This window comes from Centropristis striata, chromosome 3 (genome assembly GCF_030273125.1).
Source record: "Centropristis striata isolate RG_2023a ecotype Rhode Island chromosome 3, C.striata_1.0, whole genome shotgun sequence".
Classification (NCBI taxonomy): domain Eukaryota; kingdom Metazoa; phylum Chordata; class Actinopteri; order Perciformes; family Serranidae; genus Centropristis; species Centropristis striata.
In genome coordinates, this window is record NC_081519.1 from 25,631,105 (window position 1) to 25,644,447 (window position 13,343).

Below are 13,343 nucleotides of genomic sequence, written 5' to 3' on the forward strand. Positions count from 1 at the left end.
AACAGCTTGTCTGGCTCTGTCCAAACAAAATCCGCCCACGAGCACCACTAACACTTACTAATTAACACATATTTTCTGTCTCCTATCCCTACAAAAGTATTAAAAAAAACTGTAGTGTTAATTAAGGCAGCATTATATTCGAACAGCTTCAGAAACCCACTCCTCCTCCACCGTCTCTCCAACGTCAGAATTGGATCGTCAGAACTTTCCGGAACCATTCAAACCCACCTGATGCAGCGATTGGGCAGCTGTTTGGAGGAGGGAAACTTCTTTTTCCAGCGCTTTTTAAAATTTAATCCACAACTTTTTCTGCCACTTTTTTGTGTGAAAATTCAGATTTTAAAACATTGATGACGAAGTAAACAGCAATAAATTTGGGAAAATCATGCTCTGTGACTGCAGCTGAGAGAGACTGCTTCGGGAGGACTGGGCCGCTTGTGAGTGCTATGGGACAAGGGAGGGGCCACCGGTCTGAATAGTCACTAAAAGTTGGCAGCACTGGTTGACTATAGCATAACGTTAGCTTTTTACTTCTGTTGTCTGCTTTAACGCTTCAAACATCATAAAAGTGGTGTTCATTTGTGAAGATTATCCTGCTGAACAAAACGTGTCAGCATCACAGTGATTATTTTTGGCAAAAATCCTGTTGGTGAATTCTCAATAGACCCAATCCAATCCAATTCCTCTTTATTTGTATAGCACATTTAAACAACACAAACGTCTCCAAAGTGCTGACCCCATGGAGGTGCTACTTCAGGGTCGGCCTACAAAAATACTTCATTTTTCGTTTGCTCTCTATAGATTTTCTGGGCCTTTAATATATTGCTAATCTGACCATTTTTTCCATTCACAGGTTCAGTTGCATTATCTCATTTGGGATTGAGACTACAGGCCGATCGATCGACCTCCTGTCTCGACGAAGCAGCATAATATTACAGGACAGAGGGACAGTGTTTGTTGTTCCATCGTTGGAAGTTATGTCTGGAATAAACATTTTTTAAGCCCTAACCTGTTCTTTTGTCCTGACCTGAAGGAAGTGGGTTTTTTTTTTTGCCTGAGTCTAACCGTTTGAGAGCATTAACAACATGTTTAAAACAGTGATCATGACGTGGGTTACAACAACAATCGTCAAGTATCGTCAGCAATGGTTAACAATGTGTTGCAATCACATGTTGAAAACCAGATCTAATTATATGCCAATATGAAACCAATTTTTATGCCCTCAAAGCATCACATTATCAATAAATGTATGTTTAAAAAACCTGCTAAAGTAAACTTGACTTTGTTCACATTTTGTTGTACGACATAAATTATGTTCATAAATACCCCCATTTGTGTGTCCTTAAAGGCGGTTTTTCAGAGCTCTTGTAAACTCTGGTAGATTGTAGATTAGGTTAATAAACAATTTATTAGGCTACGGATTGGCTAGCTTGTCAAATGGCTGATTAGCTTGTCAGAGAGCGTCTGAAGCTAACGGTAGTGATGTTGAAGTTATGTGACCGTGGTGTAGTTCACTACAATTCTACAATGTCATTTAGCAGATGCTTTCATCCAAAGCGGCATACAATTGAGAGTTAATACAACACAAGCAAGGACAAAGTCAAGAAACATAGCAAGAGTCAGTGCCGTGGGTTCAGTTTGAGTCCATTAGGACGTAATTGCTTTTAGATTGCACAAGCAGTCAGTGATATATTTATCATTTTCATCCGTATAGATCAAGAGTGAAGGTTTTCAGTAAAGAGTTGGGTCTTCAGTCCCTTCTTAAATAAGAACTCAGAAGATCAGATGGAGTTTAGAAGTTCATTCCACCACCGGGGCACTACAGAGGATACGCTATAGCATAATGTAAGCTTGTTACTGCTATTAGCTGCATTACAGCTTCAAACATCATAAAAGTGGTGTTCATTTGTGAAGATTATCCTGCTGAACAAAACGGGTCAACATCAGAAACGTGAGTTTGCCACAGAGCTTATTTTCTGCAATGATCCAAAATCCAATGCAAAAATTGCATAGGAGAATTCTCAATAGACCCCATGGAGATACTAATTTCAGGGTAAGCCTAGAAAAAATTTCATTTTGTTTGCTCTCTGTGGGTTTTCTGAGGCTTTAACATAAAGCTAATCTGACCTTTTTTCCATTCAGTCTCCATCACTGTTTAATTACAGTTGCATTATCTCATTGGGATTGAGTCTGCAGGCTGGTGGCTCGGCCTCCGTCTCCTCAGCAGCAGATGCTCGCCCCGCTGTGCCCTTCCTACAACACACTGCCATGTATAATACAGACTCTGGCAGGAGGCTGTGTTGTTCACCGAGGTTGTTTATCACACACAAGAGACTCTGCTTAAAACCCGGAATGCCACCCAGAGTGCTCCATTATTGTCCCCACCCTGCGTCTCCTCAAAGGACCACCTGTTAGCGGCACATGAAAGTGTGAGAGAGGAAAACAGATCCTCGGTCCCCCCTCCGTCTCCGCCTGCCTTCTCTTTCACACGACAGCTCTATTCAGGCCTCAGATTTGATGTGGTTGACGCATGGTGCCTTCTGTTTCTATCAAGGCGTCACATCTTCTTTTTTATGTCCGGGAAATTAATTTTTTGAAGGGTCATGTCGCCGTGCTGTTACTTGGCTTATCTCCACCTCCATGTTCTGAGCGATATTCCTAAATTAGATACACGGGTGCAGATGAGGAATGGAAATATCTGCTTTCGCTTCTTTTGATTCTGCAGAAAAATCTACAGAGACTTGCTTACATCTAAAGGAATATTCCACCGAAAAATCTCTCTATTTGATACTCAAAGGTTAGATTTCTTTAGGTGGAGCATTTCTGTGAAGGGAAAGTTCAAGATTTTGGAAGATATGCTTCTCTGCAGAGCGTTAGATGAGAAGAACGACTCCAAGACAGGAAACATGTCGGAAGAGCTAGCCTGCCTCTGTCTAAAGCTTGGTATATTGCTGCAAAACACAAATACTAAGAAGTGGAAGCTTCACACACATCTTCAAGTCGGCAGCACAGAAGATCTAAACAATCACCAGTTACAAGATTAGTGTCACAAATTCAGCATCCGACCAAATGTGAAATATGGTCACAATCCCCTCTTCTGTTCCTGAGTTATGGTTTCAAGTGTTTTGTAAAACATTATGATGCCAGAATGAAGTTCACTTTTGACCTTTTTAAATCTGTGTTAAATTATGTCATAATTAGCCGATTAATTATTGAGTTGTGGCAGAAAAACATACTTTGAGATCAGAGTGACATCAACATTTGACCACCAAAATCTAAGCAGTTCATCCTTGAGTCCAAGTGGATGTTTGTGCCAAATATGAAGAAATTTCCTCGAGATGTTCCTGAGATATTGTTCACGAGAAAGAGACAGATGTGTAGTCTGACAACACAACACCTCTGGTGAAAGAGGTTCAGATTTTCGGCGGTTTAAGCAGTCACCCAAAAGTGCAAAATACTGGACTAAATTTGCATCTGGAAACATTCTTCAATTTAACGAAAGATTTAATTGTTTGATCAGCAACCAAAACTGACTTTATAGTCGAACTCAAACAATAAACTGGTTGATTAATATTATTGATCAGTATTGGCCGATCACAGGCATATCAGTATCTATCAGTATAGGAGGATGTGTTGGCTGATATTAAAACCTTTTTTTAACTCTCCTGTTATGTTGCGGGTCAAATTGACCAATTTCAAAGTTGAAACATTTTTTAAAGATAATATTTTTTTCATGTACATAAAGAAAAGTTTTAACATGCATTTTTTCTGAAAAATGAGTGATTTATCCTCATTGAACCTGATCTGTGTGAGGTAAAGAACACCATTGCACTAAACATTGATTTCAATTGTTAGTAATGGAGTTATGAATGAAATATAAACAATGTTAATTGGGATTTTTTTGGTTTCTGACACTTTTGGTTAATTGAACATATTGCTGTTCCTGAGAAATGAACATGACAGGAGGGCTAAACAATATATAATGCAGAAAATTATGCTTTGGGTGATGCAAAAATGATTTATTCTTTATTTTAACGGTTAGCAATTGACTGACACTGAACAAACAGTACTGATGTTTTTTTTAGAAATGTATTCAATTTTTTGTTGTTCTTTTTTTTCTCAGTGTTCATGTGTAGAAGAGGCTGACAATATCAAACACTGTATAATAATGTTAAATATTCCTTAACAAAGAGTTTTTTTGTTTTGTTTTTTAAAGAAAGCAGCCTTCTGAGTACCTTTTCATAGTCAAAATGGTGAAAAATCCACATAGAAAAAGGTCAACTTTCCTTCCAGCTCAAACTTTTACTCTATCAGTAATTATTTTAGATACATTTTTTCCCTAATAAAAACAATTTCGGTTTCCAAATTCCCACATGGACCTGGCTCTACTTTTTAGCCAATCAAAGATCCTAATGGCCAACAGAAAAAAAACAGCAAGATGTGAGCAGTGGTTCATCCTTTAATGTGGTTTCCAAGAATAAAAAAACAAAATAAACCCAAACTATATTAAATTAAAGAAATGTGTGTGTGTGTGTGTGTGTGTGTGTGTGTGTGTGTGTGTGTGTGTGTGTGTGTTGAGCAGCTGTGTCTAGAATCAGGATATCGTCTGTGAAGAAAAGATGTTCGTGAGAGACCGAATCACAAATAAAAAACTTTATATCTACCTTTGACCTCAGTCAGGGGCTTTGTTTGGTCTTGAGGTTGTAAATTTGAATGTCTGCAATGTATGGAGAGAAAATATGAACCGCAATATAAAATATAATGAAATTCTACTCTCTTTTTCTTAGGAAGCCAGAGCAGGGAAGCTGAAATTGGGTTATCACGGTTTACATTTTGTCTGAAACACAATATATGTGTGTGGCAGGAGCTCTTATAAGCGCAGCGTACAGTGTGACGGCCACCGGGGAGACGTGAAGGAGAGCAGAGTGTGATAAGTATGAAGTGATAGGTAATCTGGCAAGAAATTGCACAGGGGCACTACTGGAGGACTTGATGATTAAGGTGTGATGAGATCAGAGGCCTCTCTCCAGTCTGTGATCAATCGGTCCGTCCCTAAAGAACACCGGCGCCCGCTCTGTGACACACTAGTTATAAAAATATACTTAGCCGTGAGTGGACCTGGGTCAGTGTGAAGGTGAGAGAGGGAAAGCAGCGATGCGACCCTGGTATTAAACTGCTGTACATGTGCATCTTTTAGCTTCACCTGCTGTGACACCAAACCTCCAGGAGCCATCTGCTCCTGTTGTTTTATCTCTCATAGCAACCAGCAGTGCCAGAAGGATCCAGCAAACAAAGACTCCAGACACAGGCTGTCGGAGCAAAGCTGTCATGTCAGGCAGAGGCCACCTTCAAGGGTTCTCTTCTCTTCCTGGCCACATACCGAGATTAAAGGAATAGCTCACATTTTTAAGAAACGTGCAACCAACTCTCCAGGATAAAATGTTTGCATTTTCGGTTTCTGCAAACCACAGATTGACAGGTTGAATCTCAACGTTTCTGAGGGCTGCTGGAGGGAATTTCAGGAGTCCAATATAATTCATATAGTCAAAATATCACTTTTAATTGAATGCTGAAATTACTATTTCAAGCGACTCTCTGCTCTGATCTGAAAAAGCGGCTGAGTTACGTGGTTTGACCAGCAGGACACTGAAACAAGCTCACTAGCTAACTTAACGTATGCTGCAGCGCAACTTTCTGTGGCGCCATCAATCAACGAAGCGGGCTAACGCCAGCTAGCTCAATGCATTAAAGTTGCAGGCCGAGACACTAATAGTGTAATAGATGTCATAACTTAAAAGACACAACAGTGGTTTGAACAGTCGATCAGTCTTAAAGTAAGAAAACATTCAGCCGAAATTGAAACTACTTGTGCAATTATGCAGGTTAACTCCAGATTATAACACTAGTTGTGTTCCCATCACGTAATTTCTGTGCGCATTTTGAAAATTCACATCTGAAAAGCTTGATGAAAAGTTTCGAAAATACGCATGAAAGTTTTTATGCTCGATTAAGTTGGTTTTTGTCTTTTTCGAGTAATAGTAAGTTAATGCATTAAACGTGAGATTTTAATGATTTTCGCAAATAATTTCTGATGTAGTGAGCATTTCACTCACATGACTGATCAGCTGTTACTGCTCAGACATGAAAGAACAATTATAAGTTGCCCAATTTAATTCAATTCCTGAAGGTTTTCTCTCATGGGTGGCCAAAGTTGTCACATTAGTCACCTATTTGCTGTTGTTGTTGTTGTTGTTTCTCTTCTTCTTCTCCTGTTAACTGACTGATTAGCCTACAGCAATACATCACACTGCCATCTTCTGACCAAAGTGTGCAGCTTTGTTTATTTGCTCTAAGCCAGTTGATGAAAAAGTCCCTAACTCACATTTTCTTTAATGCAACATCTCAAAATTTTTCTTCAAAATTTGCTTCGACTTTAATGGAAACACGGCTACTGACACTTGGTTTCACTGGGGACATAAACACCGGTCTCCTGGGTTAAAGGTCAGGGTTTGTTTGGCCCCGCCCACACCAAGCGGACCTTTGCACTCTTTATAGTACGTTCAGTACTCTCAGTGTCTCATATTGCTGCAGACAGCAGGTAGAAAGGTTTCCAGTGTGTCGACACTCAGGTCACTTTGGGAGTGTGTTGCTGCACAGAAACTAAAGCTAAATATCTCCTCTCAGCTGCTCGGTTCACCGAGCAGCAGCTTAAGTATCTTTTCTAAACAAACATGACAGATAATGAGATGAAAAATGCAAGATCCAATGCAATAACCACAAAGAAAAACAAACTTATTATCTGTTGTGACACAAATACAATTCAGCTTTTGCTCCCAACCGAGCCGATCCTCGCTGTCTTAAAGCAATATCGCTGAATATTTGATGCACAAACACTTACTTTTATATCTCTCATCGCGGGTAAAATAGGTCTTGTTTGCGCCACCAAATTATCATAAATATCAGCTCAATAACAAGCACCCAAATTACAGCTCCAGTTAATGCCTCTGCATAATAAACACCTCTGCCAAGCTGCAGTTAACACCATAAAACTTCATTTCCTCAAGGGCCAGTACAACTGACTTCAGCAGTACAAAAGTGCTTTGTCTCCCAAAATCTTCTGCAAACAATATCGGTGGGATCCACACAGCGACTGGGAGGGGTTTTTAGCAGCTTTTAGGTGTGTATTGGATGACAGAGGCCCCTGGAAGCTACACAGGGTAATAAAAAAAAACAAGAGCCATAAGGAAGGTCCATCTGTCAGCTAGTGAGCCAGAGCAAGAGAGCAGGGAGACACCAAATGATTCAGTGGTAATTTGGTCGCAGGTACAACAGATGTGGGGCGAGACCAGAACATTGTCACTGATGCATGGTAACATCAGCGACATCCTGCGACGTGGCCCCTTATCTCCTGTTTGAGTGCACTGAGGCCTGCACACACACACACACACACACACACACACACACATTCACACATTTTGAAACAATCAATGCATGCACACAAACACACACTCACAGCGGGGAAACCTCCTCCAGACACCCACATAGAGGCATGTTCCAAAAATGCTGTGAGACACAAACAGCACCAGAAGCAGAGCAAGAGGCGTCCCACAGAGAGGAGAGAGAATGAGAGAGACAAAAAGCAGGAGGAGGAGGTGGAGGAGGAGGAGAGGGGGGTGGAAACTGAGAGGAAAGGAGAAAATAAGATGTAATGCAGAGAGGAGAGGAGAAGAGAGAGACCGAGAGAGGATTTTTCCTGTCTTAATTAGAACAAAGTGTCGGTGGCATCTTTCATTTCGTGGGCAGATAAGGACACCAGCTGAAACACACAATAAAACAACAAAGCTTTGGCTTCCGCAACCACCAACAATACTTGTTCTCTGCTAACCCGTGAAATCTGGACACTTCTGCGGGTCTCGTCTGGGAACAGTTTGACCGGTCAGCGGGGGGAACACTCCTGTTTAGAGACGATCAAGTGAAGCATGTAAACGCATTATATGAACCCAAAGTTTCTCTCTTGGCCCCCCTTCCCTCTCTGCCCTCCTTTGGTGGAAGCGAGCGGCGTTGACTGCCTGCCAATGTTGAAAGAGTCCTGATCAAACAGATGCAGCCACGCTTGGCAGTGACGTTCAAGGCCGGTTTCACACCACGCCACGGTGGAGGAGACTGGATGGATGTTTAGCAATGTAGCCTTTTGGCTGAAACTCAGGGGATGAAAGAAATGAGAGAGATTTGCTTGTGTAACTGACTGGAAGCACGAAATGATGAGAAGCTTCAAAGCCGGACTGGACTGACAATCTTGTAACCTGATAAAAAGGTCCTTTTTATTTATCAAGGACAATTTTTATCAATAAATAAATGAAATAACCAACTATTTTTCTTTACTCCTGTGTGAATTAGATGCTTGGAAAAAGTAGTATTTTCTCATTTAATTAAAAACTTTACTTTGAATATCACAGTTTTAAGTGAAATTAGAAGAGTACAGATCCACACCCAAACTAAGAAGAGTTGAATCTCAATCACAGGTCCACTTACAGGAAAACCAAAAAAAAAGGGGGGTATTTATTCATCTCATAGGGTGCCTTATTTCAGTGGATAATACCATAACGGGTTTTGAATTATTCTGCAGATGCTTTAGTTTAGAAAGAGACCAAACTTTTCTATGGGTGTCAATTTTTGAGACATAAAAAGGCCAAAATGTGACCTGCAGACACTTGGCAAAGCTAGTTTTTAGCCTGGCTGATTGCCATAAATGTTTTGTGAAGCAGTTATTGATGACTTATGCTCCTATCGGCCAGTTAAAATAAGTCAGCAATGATCATATAAAGCAGAGCAGTCGAAAAATAGGTTGAGCATGCAGTCCTAAATATGCTACCTATAGGTCCAGTCGTGTGCAAGATTAGCTGCAGACAAACAACTGAATGCATGATCCTTTCCGAGACAATTACAGAGAAACCATATATATTTTCAGTTGCCTGTGTTTATATGCATGCACAAAAATACTAGTAACTGCTGTATTCTTATAAGCAAAGTTCCTGGGTGCAGGAGTTGAACGCTATTAAAGCTGAGCAAATTTTTAACCAACATTTGGGTCCAAAGTGCACCTTTTCACATTACTATTTCAGTTAATATGCACTTGTTATTATTAATTATTTTCACAATATCATGATACAATCCCACTGAAAGACGATAAATGATCATATCCACTTATTACCCAGCAGGAAACAGCTTTAAAGTCTGTTTCACTCTTTAACACTTTCAGCCTTTCTTTTTACACAAAGGATCATTTCAAACACTTTTTTTTTTTGCTAAATACTAAATTAATTTGAACACCAAATGATGTCCTTGGGTTATCTTTTCACTTTCATATATTTCATTTATTAGAGAATCTGAGGCATGTTTTGGCCCGGGGTCGCCTCACTGTGGGGTCCCTGCACACTCCTGATCAGTCTAATGCCTCCCCGCTGATTGACTCGCTATTAATTAACAGTAACTGACTAATCTGAGTCCACAAATATTGTTCCTTTGCAGCCCTGTTTCGCTTTTAATTGCATGGTGTCACACTGAGACTACCCCTAACTTGAATCTCCCTCTTTTATACCCCCCATCCTCTGTCTCCTGCACACACACACACACACACACACACACACACACACACACGGTACTGTCTTTGGTGTGCAGTGAGCAACAATGAGCTGTCAAGAAGAGATAATGGCTGCAATCATTTCTGATTCTCCTCACCATTCGTCCAATAAATTCCTCGGTGATGTTGATGTGATTTTAAAGCATGACAGCTGCAGGAAACACCGCCAACACAAAAGTTTAATTGATGATCGGGTTAACTCTGTTTTTCCGGTATCAAACCAAATCTAATTTGCTGTCATTCTGGCTCTAACTCGCCTGTCTTGATCGACACTTTCTCTCTCTTTGCGAGTCAAACTGCCGCTATTATTAGTCAAAATGGGGAACAAACCCATTTGCATTAATTAAGTTATCAACTTTTGTGACATTATTGCGTTTTTACGCGCAGATGGAAATCCTGGAAATAATGGTATACAGTGCGTTTATTGTACGGGACAATAAACCCAATATTCATGAGGATTTAGTCAGTTGTAGCAGCAGAACTGGCAAATATAAACATCTCACCGTGTGATAAAATATAAAATAAGCTACTAATATGTATATTAAATAACATAAATGACCATAAAGTCTTTTAAAACTCATTTAAGCATCACAGGAACAGAAGATCGCCCCTTTGAGGACCTTAAAGAAACGATACTGGTGGATTTACGCTCCGCAAAACGCTCATGACGAATCCAAGCTTGCACAGGAAATAATGCAATACATAAAATCCCTTACCCGCTTTTGTTTGTAGTTGTTTTTTCCTTTGTTGTTGTTTACGGGTTGATCATAAGGCTGCAGGCTGACAGCGGACAGGAGCAGCAGCAGCACCTCTGTAGTCCGCTCTCCGTGCACCCCGGAATGTGCCGAGCATCCGGACTGACTCCTGCTTCTTATGAGGAGGAGAGTCACCACCTGCTCCCGGTGCGCGCTCCCGAGTGCGCGTCCATGTCAGCGCTGGCTGGGTGTCACTCTCGGTGAGGACTGTCCCAGCGAGGCACGCCACACCAGCAAGCATTTGTGTTAGTATTGATTTATATTTTTGTACTTTTTGTACATTTTCTCGAAGTGGAGACCGATAGTAGAGGCTGAGAGATCAGAAAGGATTTATTTATTTATTTTAGTCATCATGATTTCTCCACCGCCTGTCAAACCTGTCACAACAGATATCCACAGGATCTGAATGTTGAAAATCTCCTCAACTGGAACCAAGAACATTTTTGAAGAATAATATTTGTGTGTAGTTTTACTCAAAGTTTATTTTTCTGCAAGATTTCTCCTTGTAACACGATCAGACATTCTGAGAAAATGATCAAAATCGATGCTGCACATCCAGAGATACTTTTTTTGGTTCCATGCATTCTTGTTTATTCTCAAATCCTGGCGCCTACATTACCCACAATGCAACTCTACTGCTGCCAGGGGCCACTGGCTTTCACTTACCAAATGTCCCTCAAGGAGACAAACAAGGAAGAGACTCAAAATGACCATAAAGAAACATAAAATGACGACATAGACACACAAAAGCTGCGACAGCTTCAAAGAGACCAAAACCACTACAAAAAGATGTAAAACAGCTGCAAAAACATAAGATCACTAAAAGACTTAGGCTACAGAACACATGAACATAGGAAAATATATTTGCAAAGAGACACAAAATGACCACATCTAAACATAAAACAAATACAGTGACACACAAAACAGCTGCAAAAAGACACATAAAGACCACAAAGAAAGGCAAAACGGCTGCAAATAGACACAAAGACACTCAAAATGATCATGAAAGTGGAAAAACATCCACAAAGAGACACAAAACAACTACAAAGAGACTCAAAATGACCACAAAGGAACATAAAACAACTACAAAGAGACCAATAAAACAACTGCAAAGAGACTAAAGCCACCAAAAAGTGATACAAAACAGCTGCAAAAAGACCACAAATAGACTCATAATGATTAAGAAAATGGGAAAACAACTACAAAGAGACACAAAACAACTACAAAGAGACTCAAAATGACCACAAAGAAACATAAAATGACCACAAAAAGACCAACATCAGTACAAAGGGAGGCCAAACAGCTGTAAAAAGACACAACAAGGCCACAAAGACTCACAAAGCTTGAAAAGGGGAAAAACATCCACAAAGTGACACAAAATGACCACAAAACAGGGCAACACAACTACAAAATGGGACAACACAACCACAAACAATAACTACAAAGACACTCAAAATGACAACAAAGACAAACAAAACAGCTGCAAAGAGACTAAAGCCACCACAAAGTGATGCAAAACAGCTGCAAAAGACACAAGACAACCACAAATAACATTAACAACGCTTGAAAAGGGGAAAACATCCACAAAGCGACTCAAAATGACCACAAAACAGCTGCAAAAAGACACAAGACCACAAAAAAGACTCACAATATGAAAAGAGGAAAAACATATGCAAACTGACACAAAATGACCACAAAGAAACTACAGAGACACATACAACAGCTACAAAGAGACTAAAGCCACTACAAAGTCATGCAAATCAGCTGCAAAAAGACGCAAGAAGACCACAAAGGGACCCACAATAAATATGAAAAAGGGGAAAAACATATGCAAACATACACAAAATGACCACAAAGATACATAAAACGACTACAAAGACACACTAAACAGCTACAAAGACACACTAAACAGGTACAAAATGATGCAAATCAGCTGCAAAAAGACACAAGAAGACCACAAAGAAACTCACAACACTTGAAAAGGGGAAAAACGTCCACAAAGCGACTCATAATGACTACAAAACTGGGCAAAACAACTACAAAATGGGACAAAACAACCACAAACAATATCTACAAAGAGACACAAAACAACAACCAAAAGAAGCCAAAGAACTATAAAGTCTTATGGTTTTGCTCCAGAGGGAGCCATGCAGCCACGTTCCTCAGTGTAAATACATTAAAGTGAAGAGCCAGAGAACTTGCTTTAACAGCTCCAGTAGTGGTTTTGGTTTGGTGGACGTCCTGCAGCGGCGTTCTTCACGGCCGGCTCCGTCTTCATCTCACAGAGTCACTCGACTGCACGACTAATCCCAGATCCACACTGTGAGCCCATTGTGTGCCGACAGATTTAAAGCTGTTTTATACTGAGAATTATTGTGTATGAATCACTTGAGGGAATTGGGTGACATTTGGAATTTTAGTCTCTTATTTTGTTTTATGTGTCCGCCATTAAAAAAATGCTTGTTAGCATTATTGAAGCCAGTGAAACAAGCTTTATGCTCATTTGGTTTGACTACAAACAATGCTGACAAGCCACTTAGTGGAGTGTGAGTGTAACACAGAGGGAGCGAGCCTGCTAGAGGAAGATAACACTCACATTTAAACCTTTAGAAACGAGTGCTCGTCTTGTGCTGTAATGAAATAATTCATGTATGAAGAACATGCACACTGTATTTTAATCTTTACATACACACATAAAAAACATGTTTAAGTGTTTATTTATGTTTATATTATGTTTACTAGAACTTCTGAGGAGGTCAGTTTCCACACAGTGAATATTCCTGCTACTTAAAAGCACATTTTTTGGGAGCTTCCATTTCATGTTGAGATTTCCACGTATTGCTTCATGCTTCACAGTGTGCAGCAGGCAGAAAAATTTGAGCAAGATATCAACAGCTCTGCAAAGTACAAGATGGCATTTGAATGGGACCCCTGTTGCTCCTGTTGCT

The 13,343-nt window shown here is 40.1% G+C and overlaps 1 protein-coding gene across 2 annotated transcripts in view; it reads right to left on the reverse strand.

Annotated features, from left to right (window-relative positions):
- draxina (dorsal inhibitory axon guidance protein a) overlaps positions 1 to 10,465 on the reverse strand; it is a 34,639-nt gene extending 24,174 nt beyond the window's left edge. For both annotated transcript variants that reach the window (XM_059329940.1, XM_059329941.1), the window contains exon 1: positions 10,357 to 10,465. The gene's annotated coding sequence lies outside the window, so the exon portion shown is untranslated. The remainder of the gene's footprint in view (positions 1 to 10,356) is intronic.
- Positions 10,466 to 13,343: the final 2,878 nt, after the last annotated feature.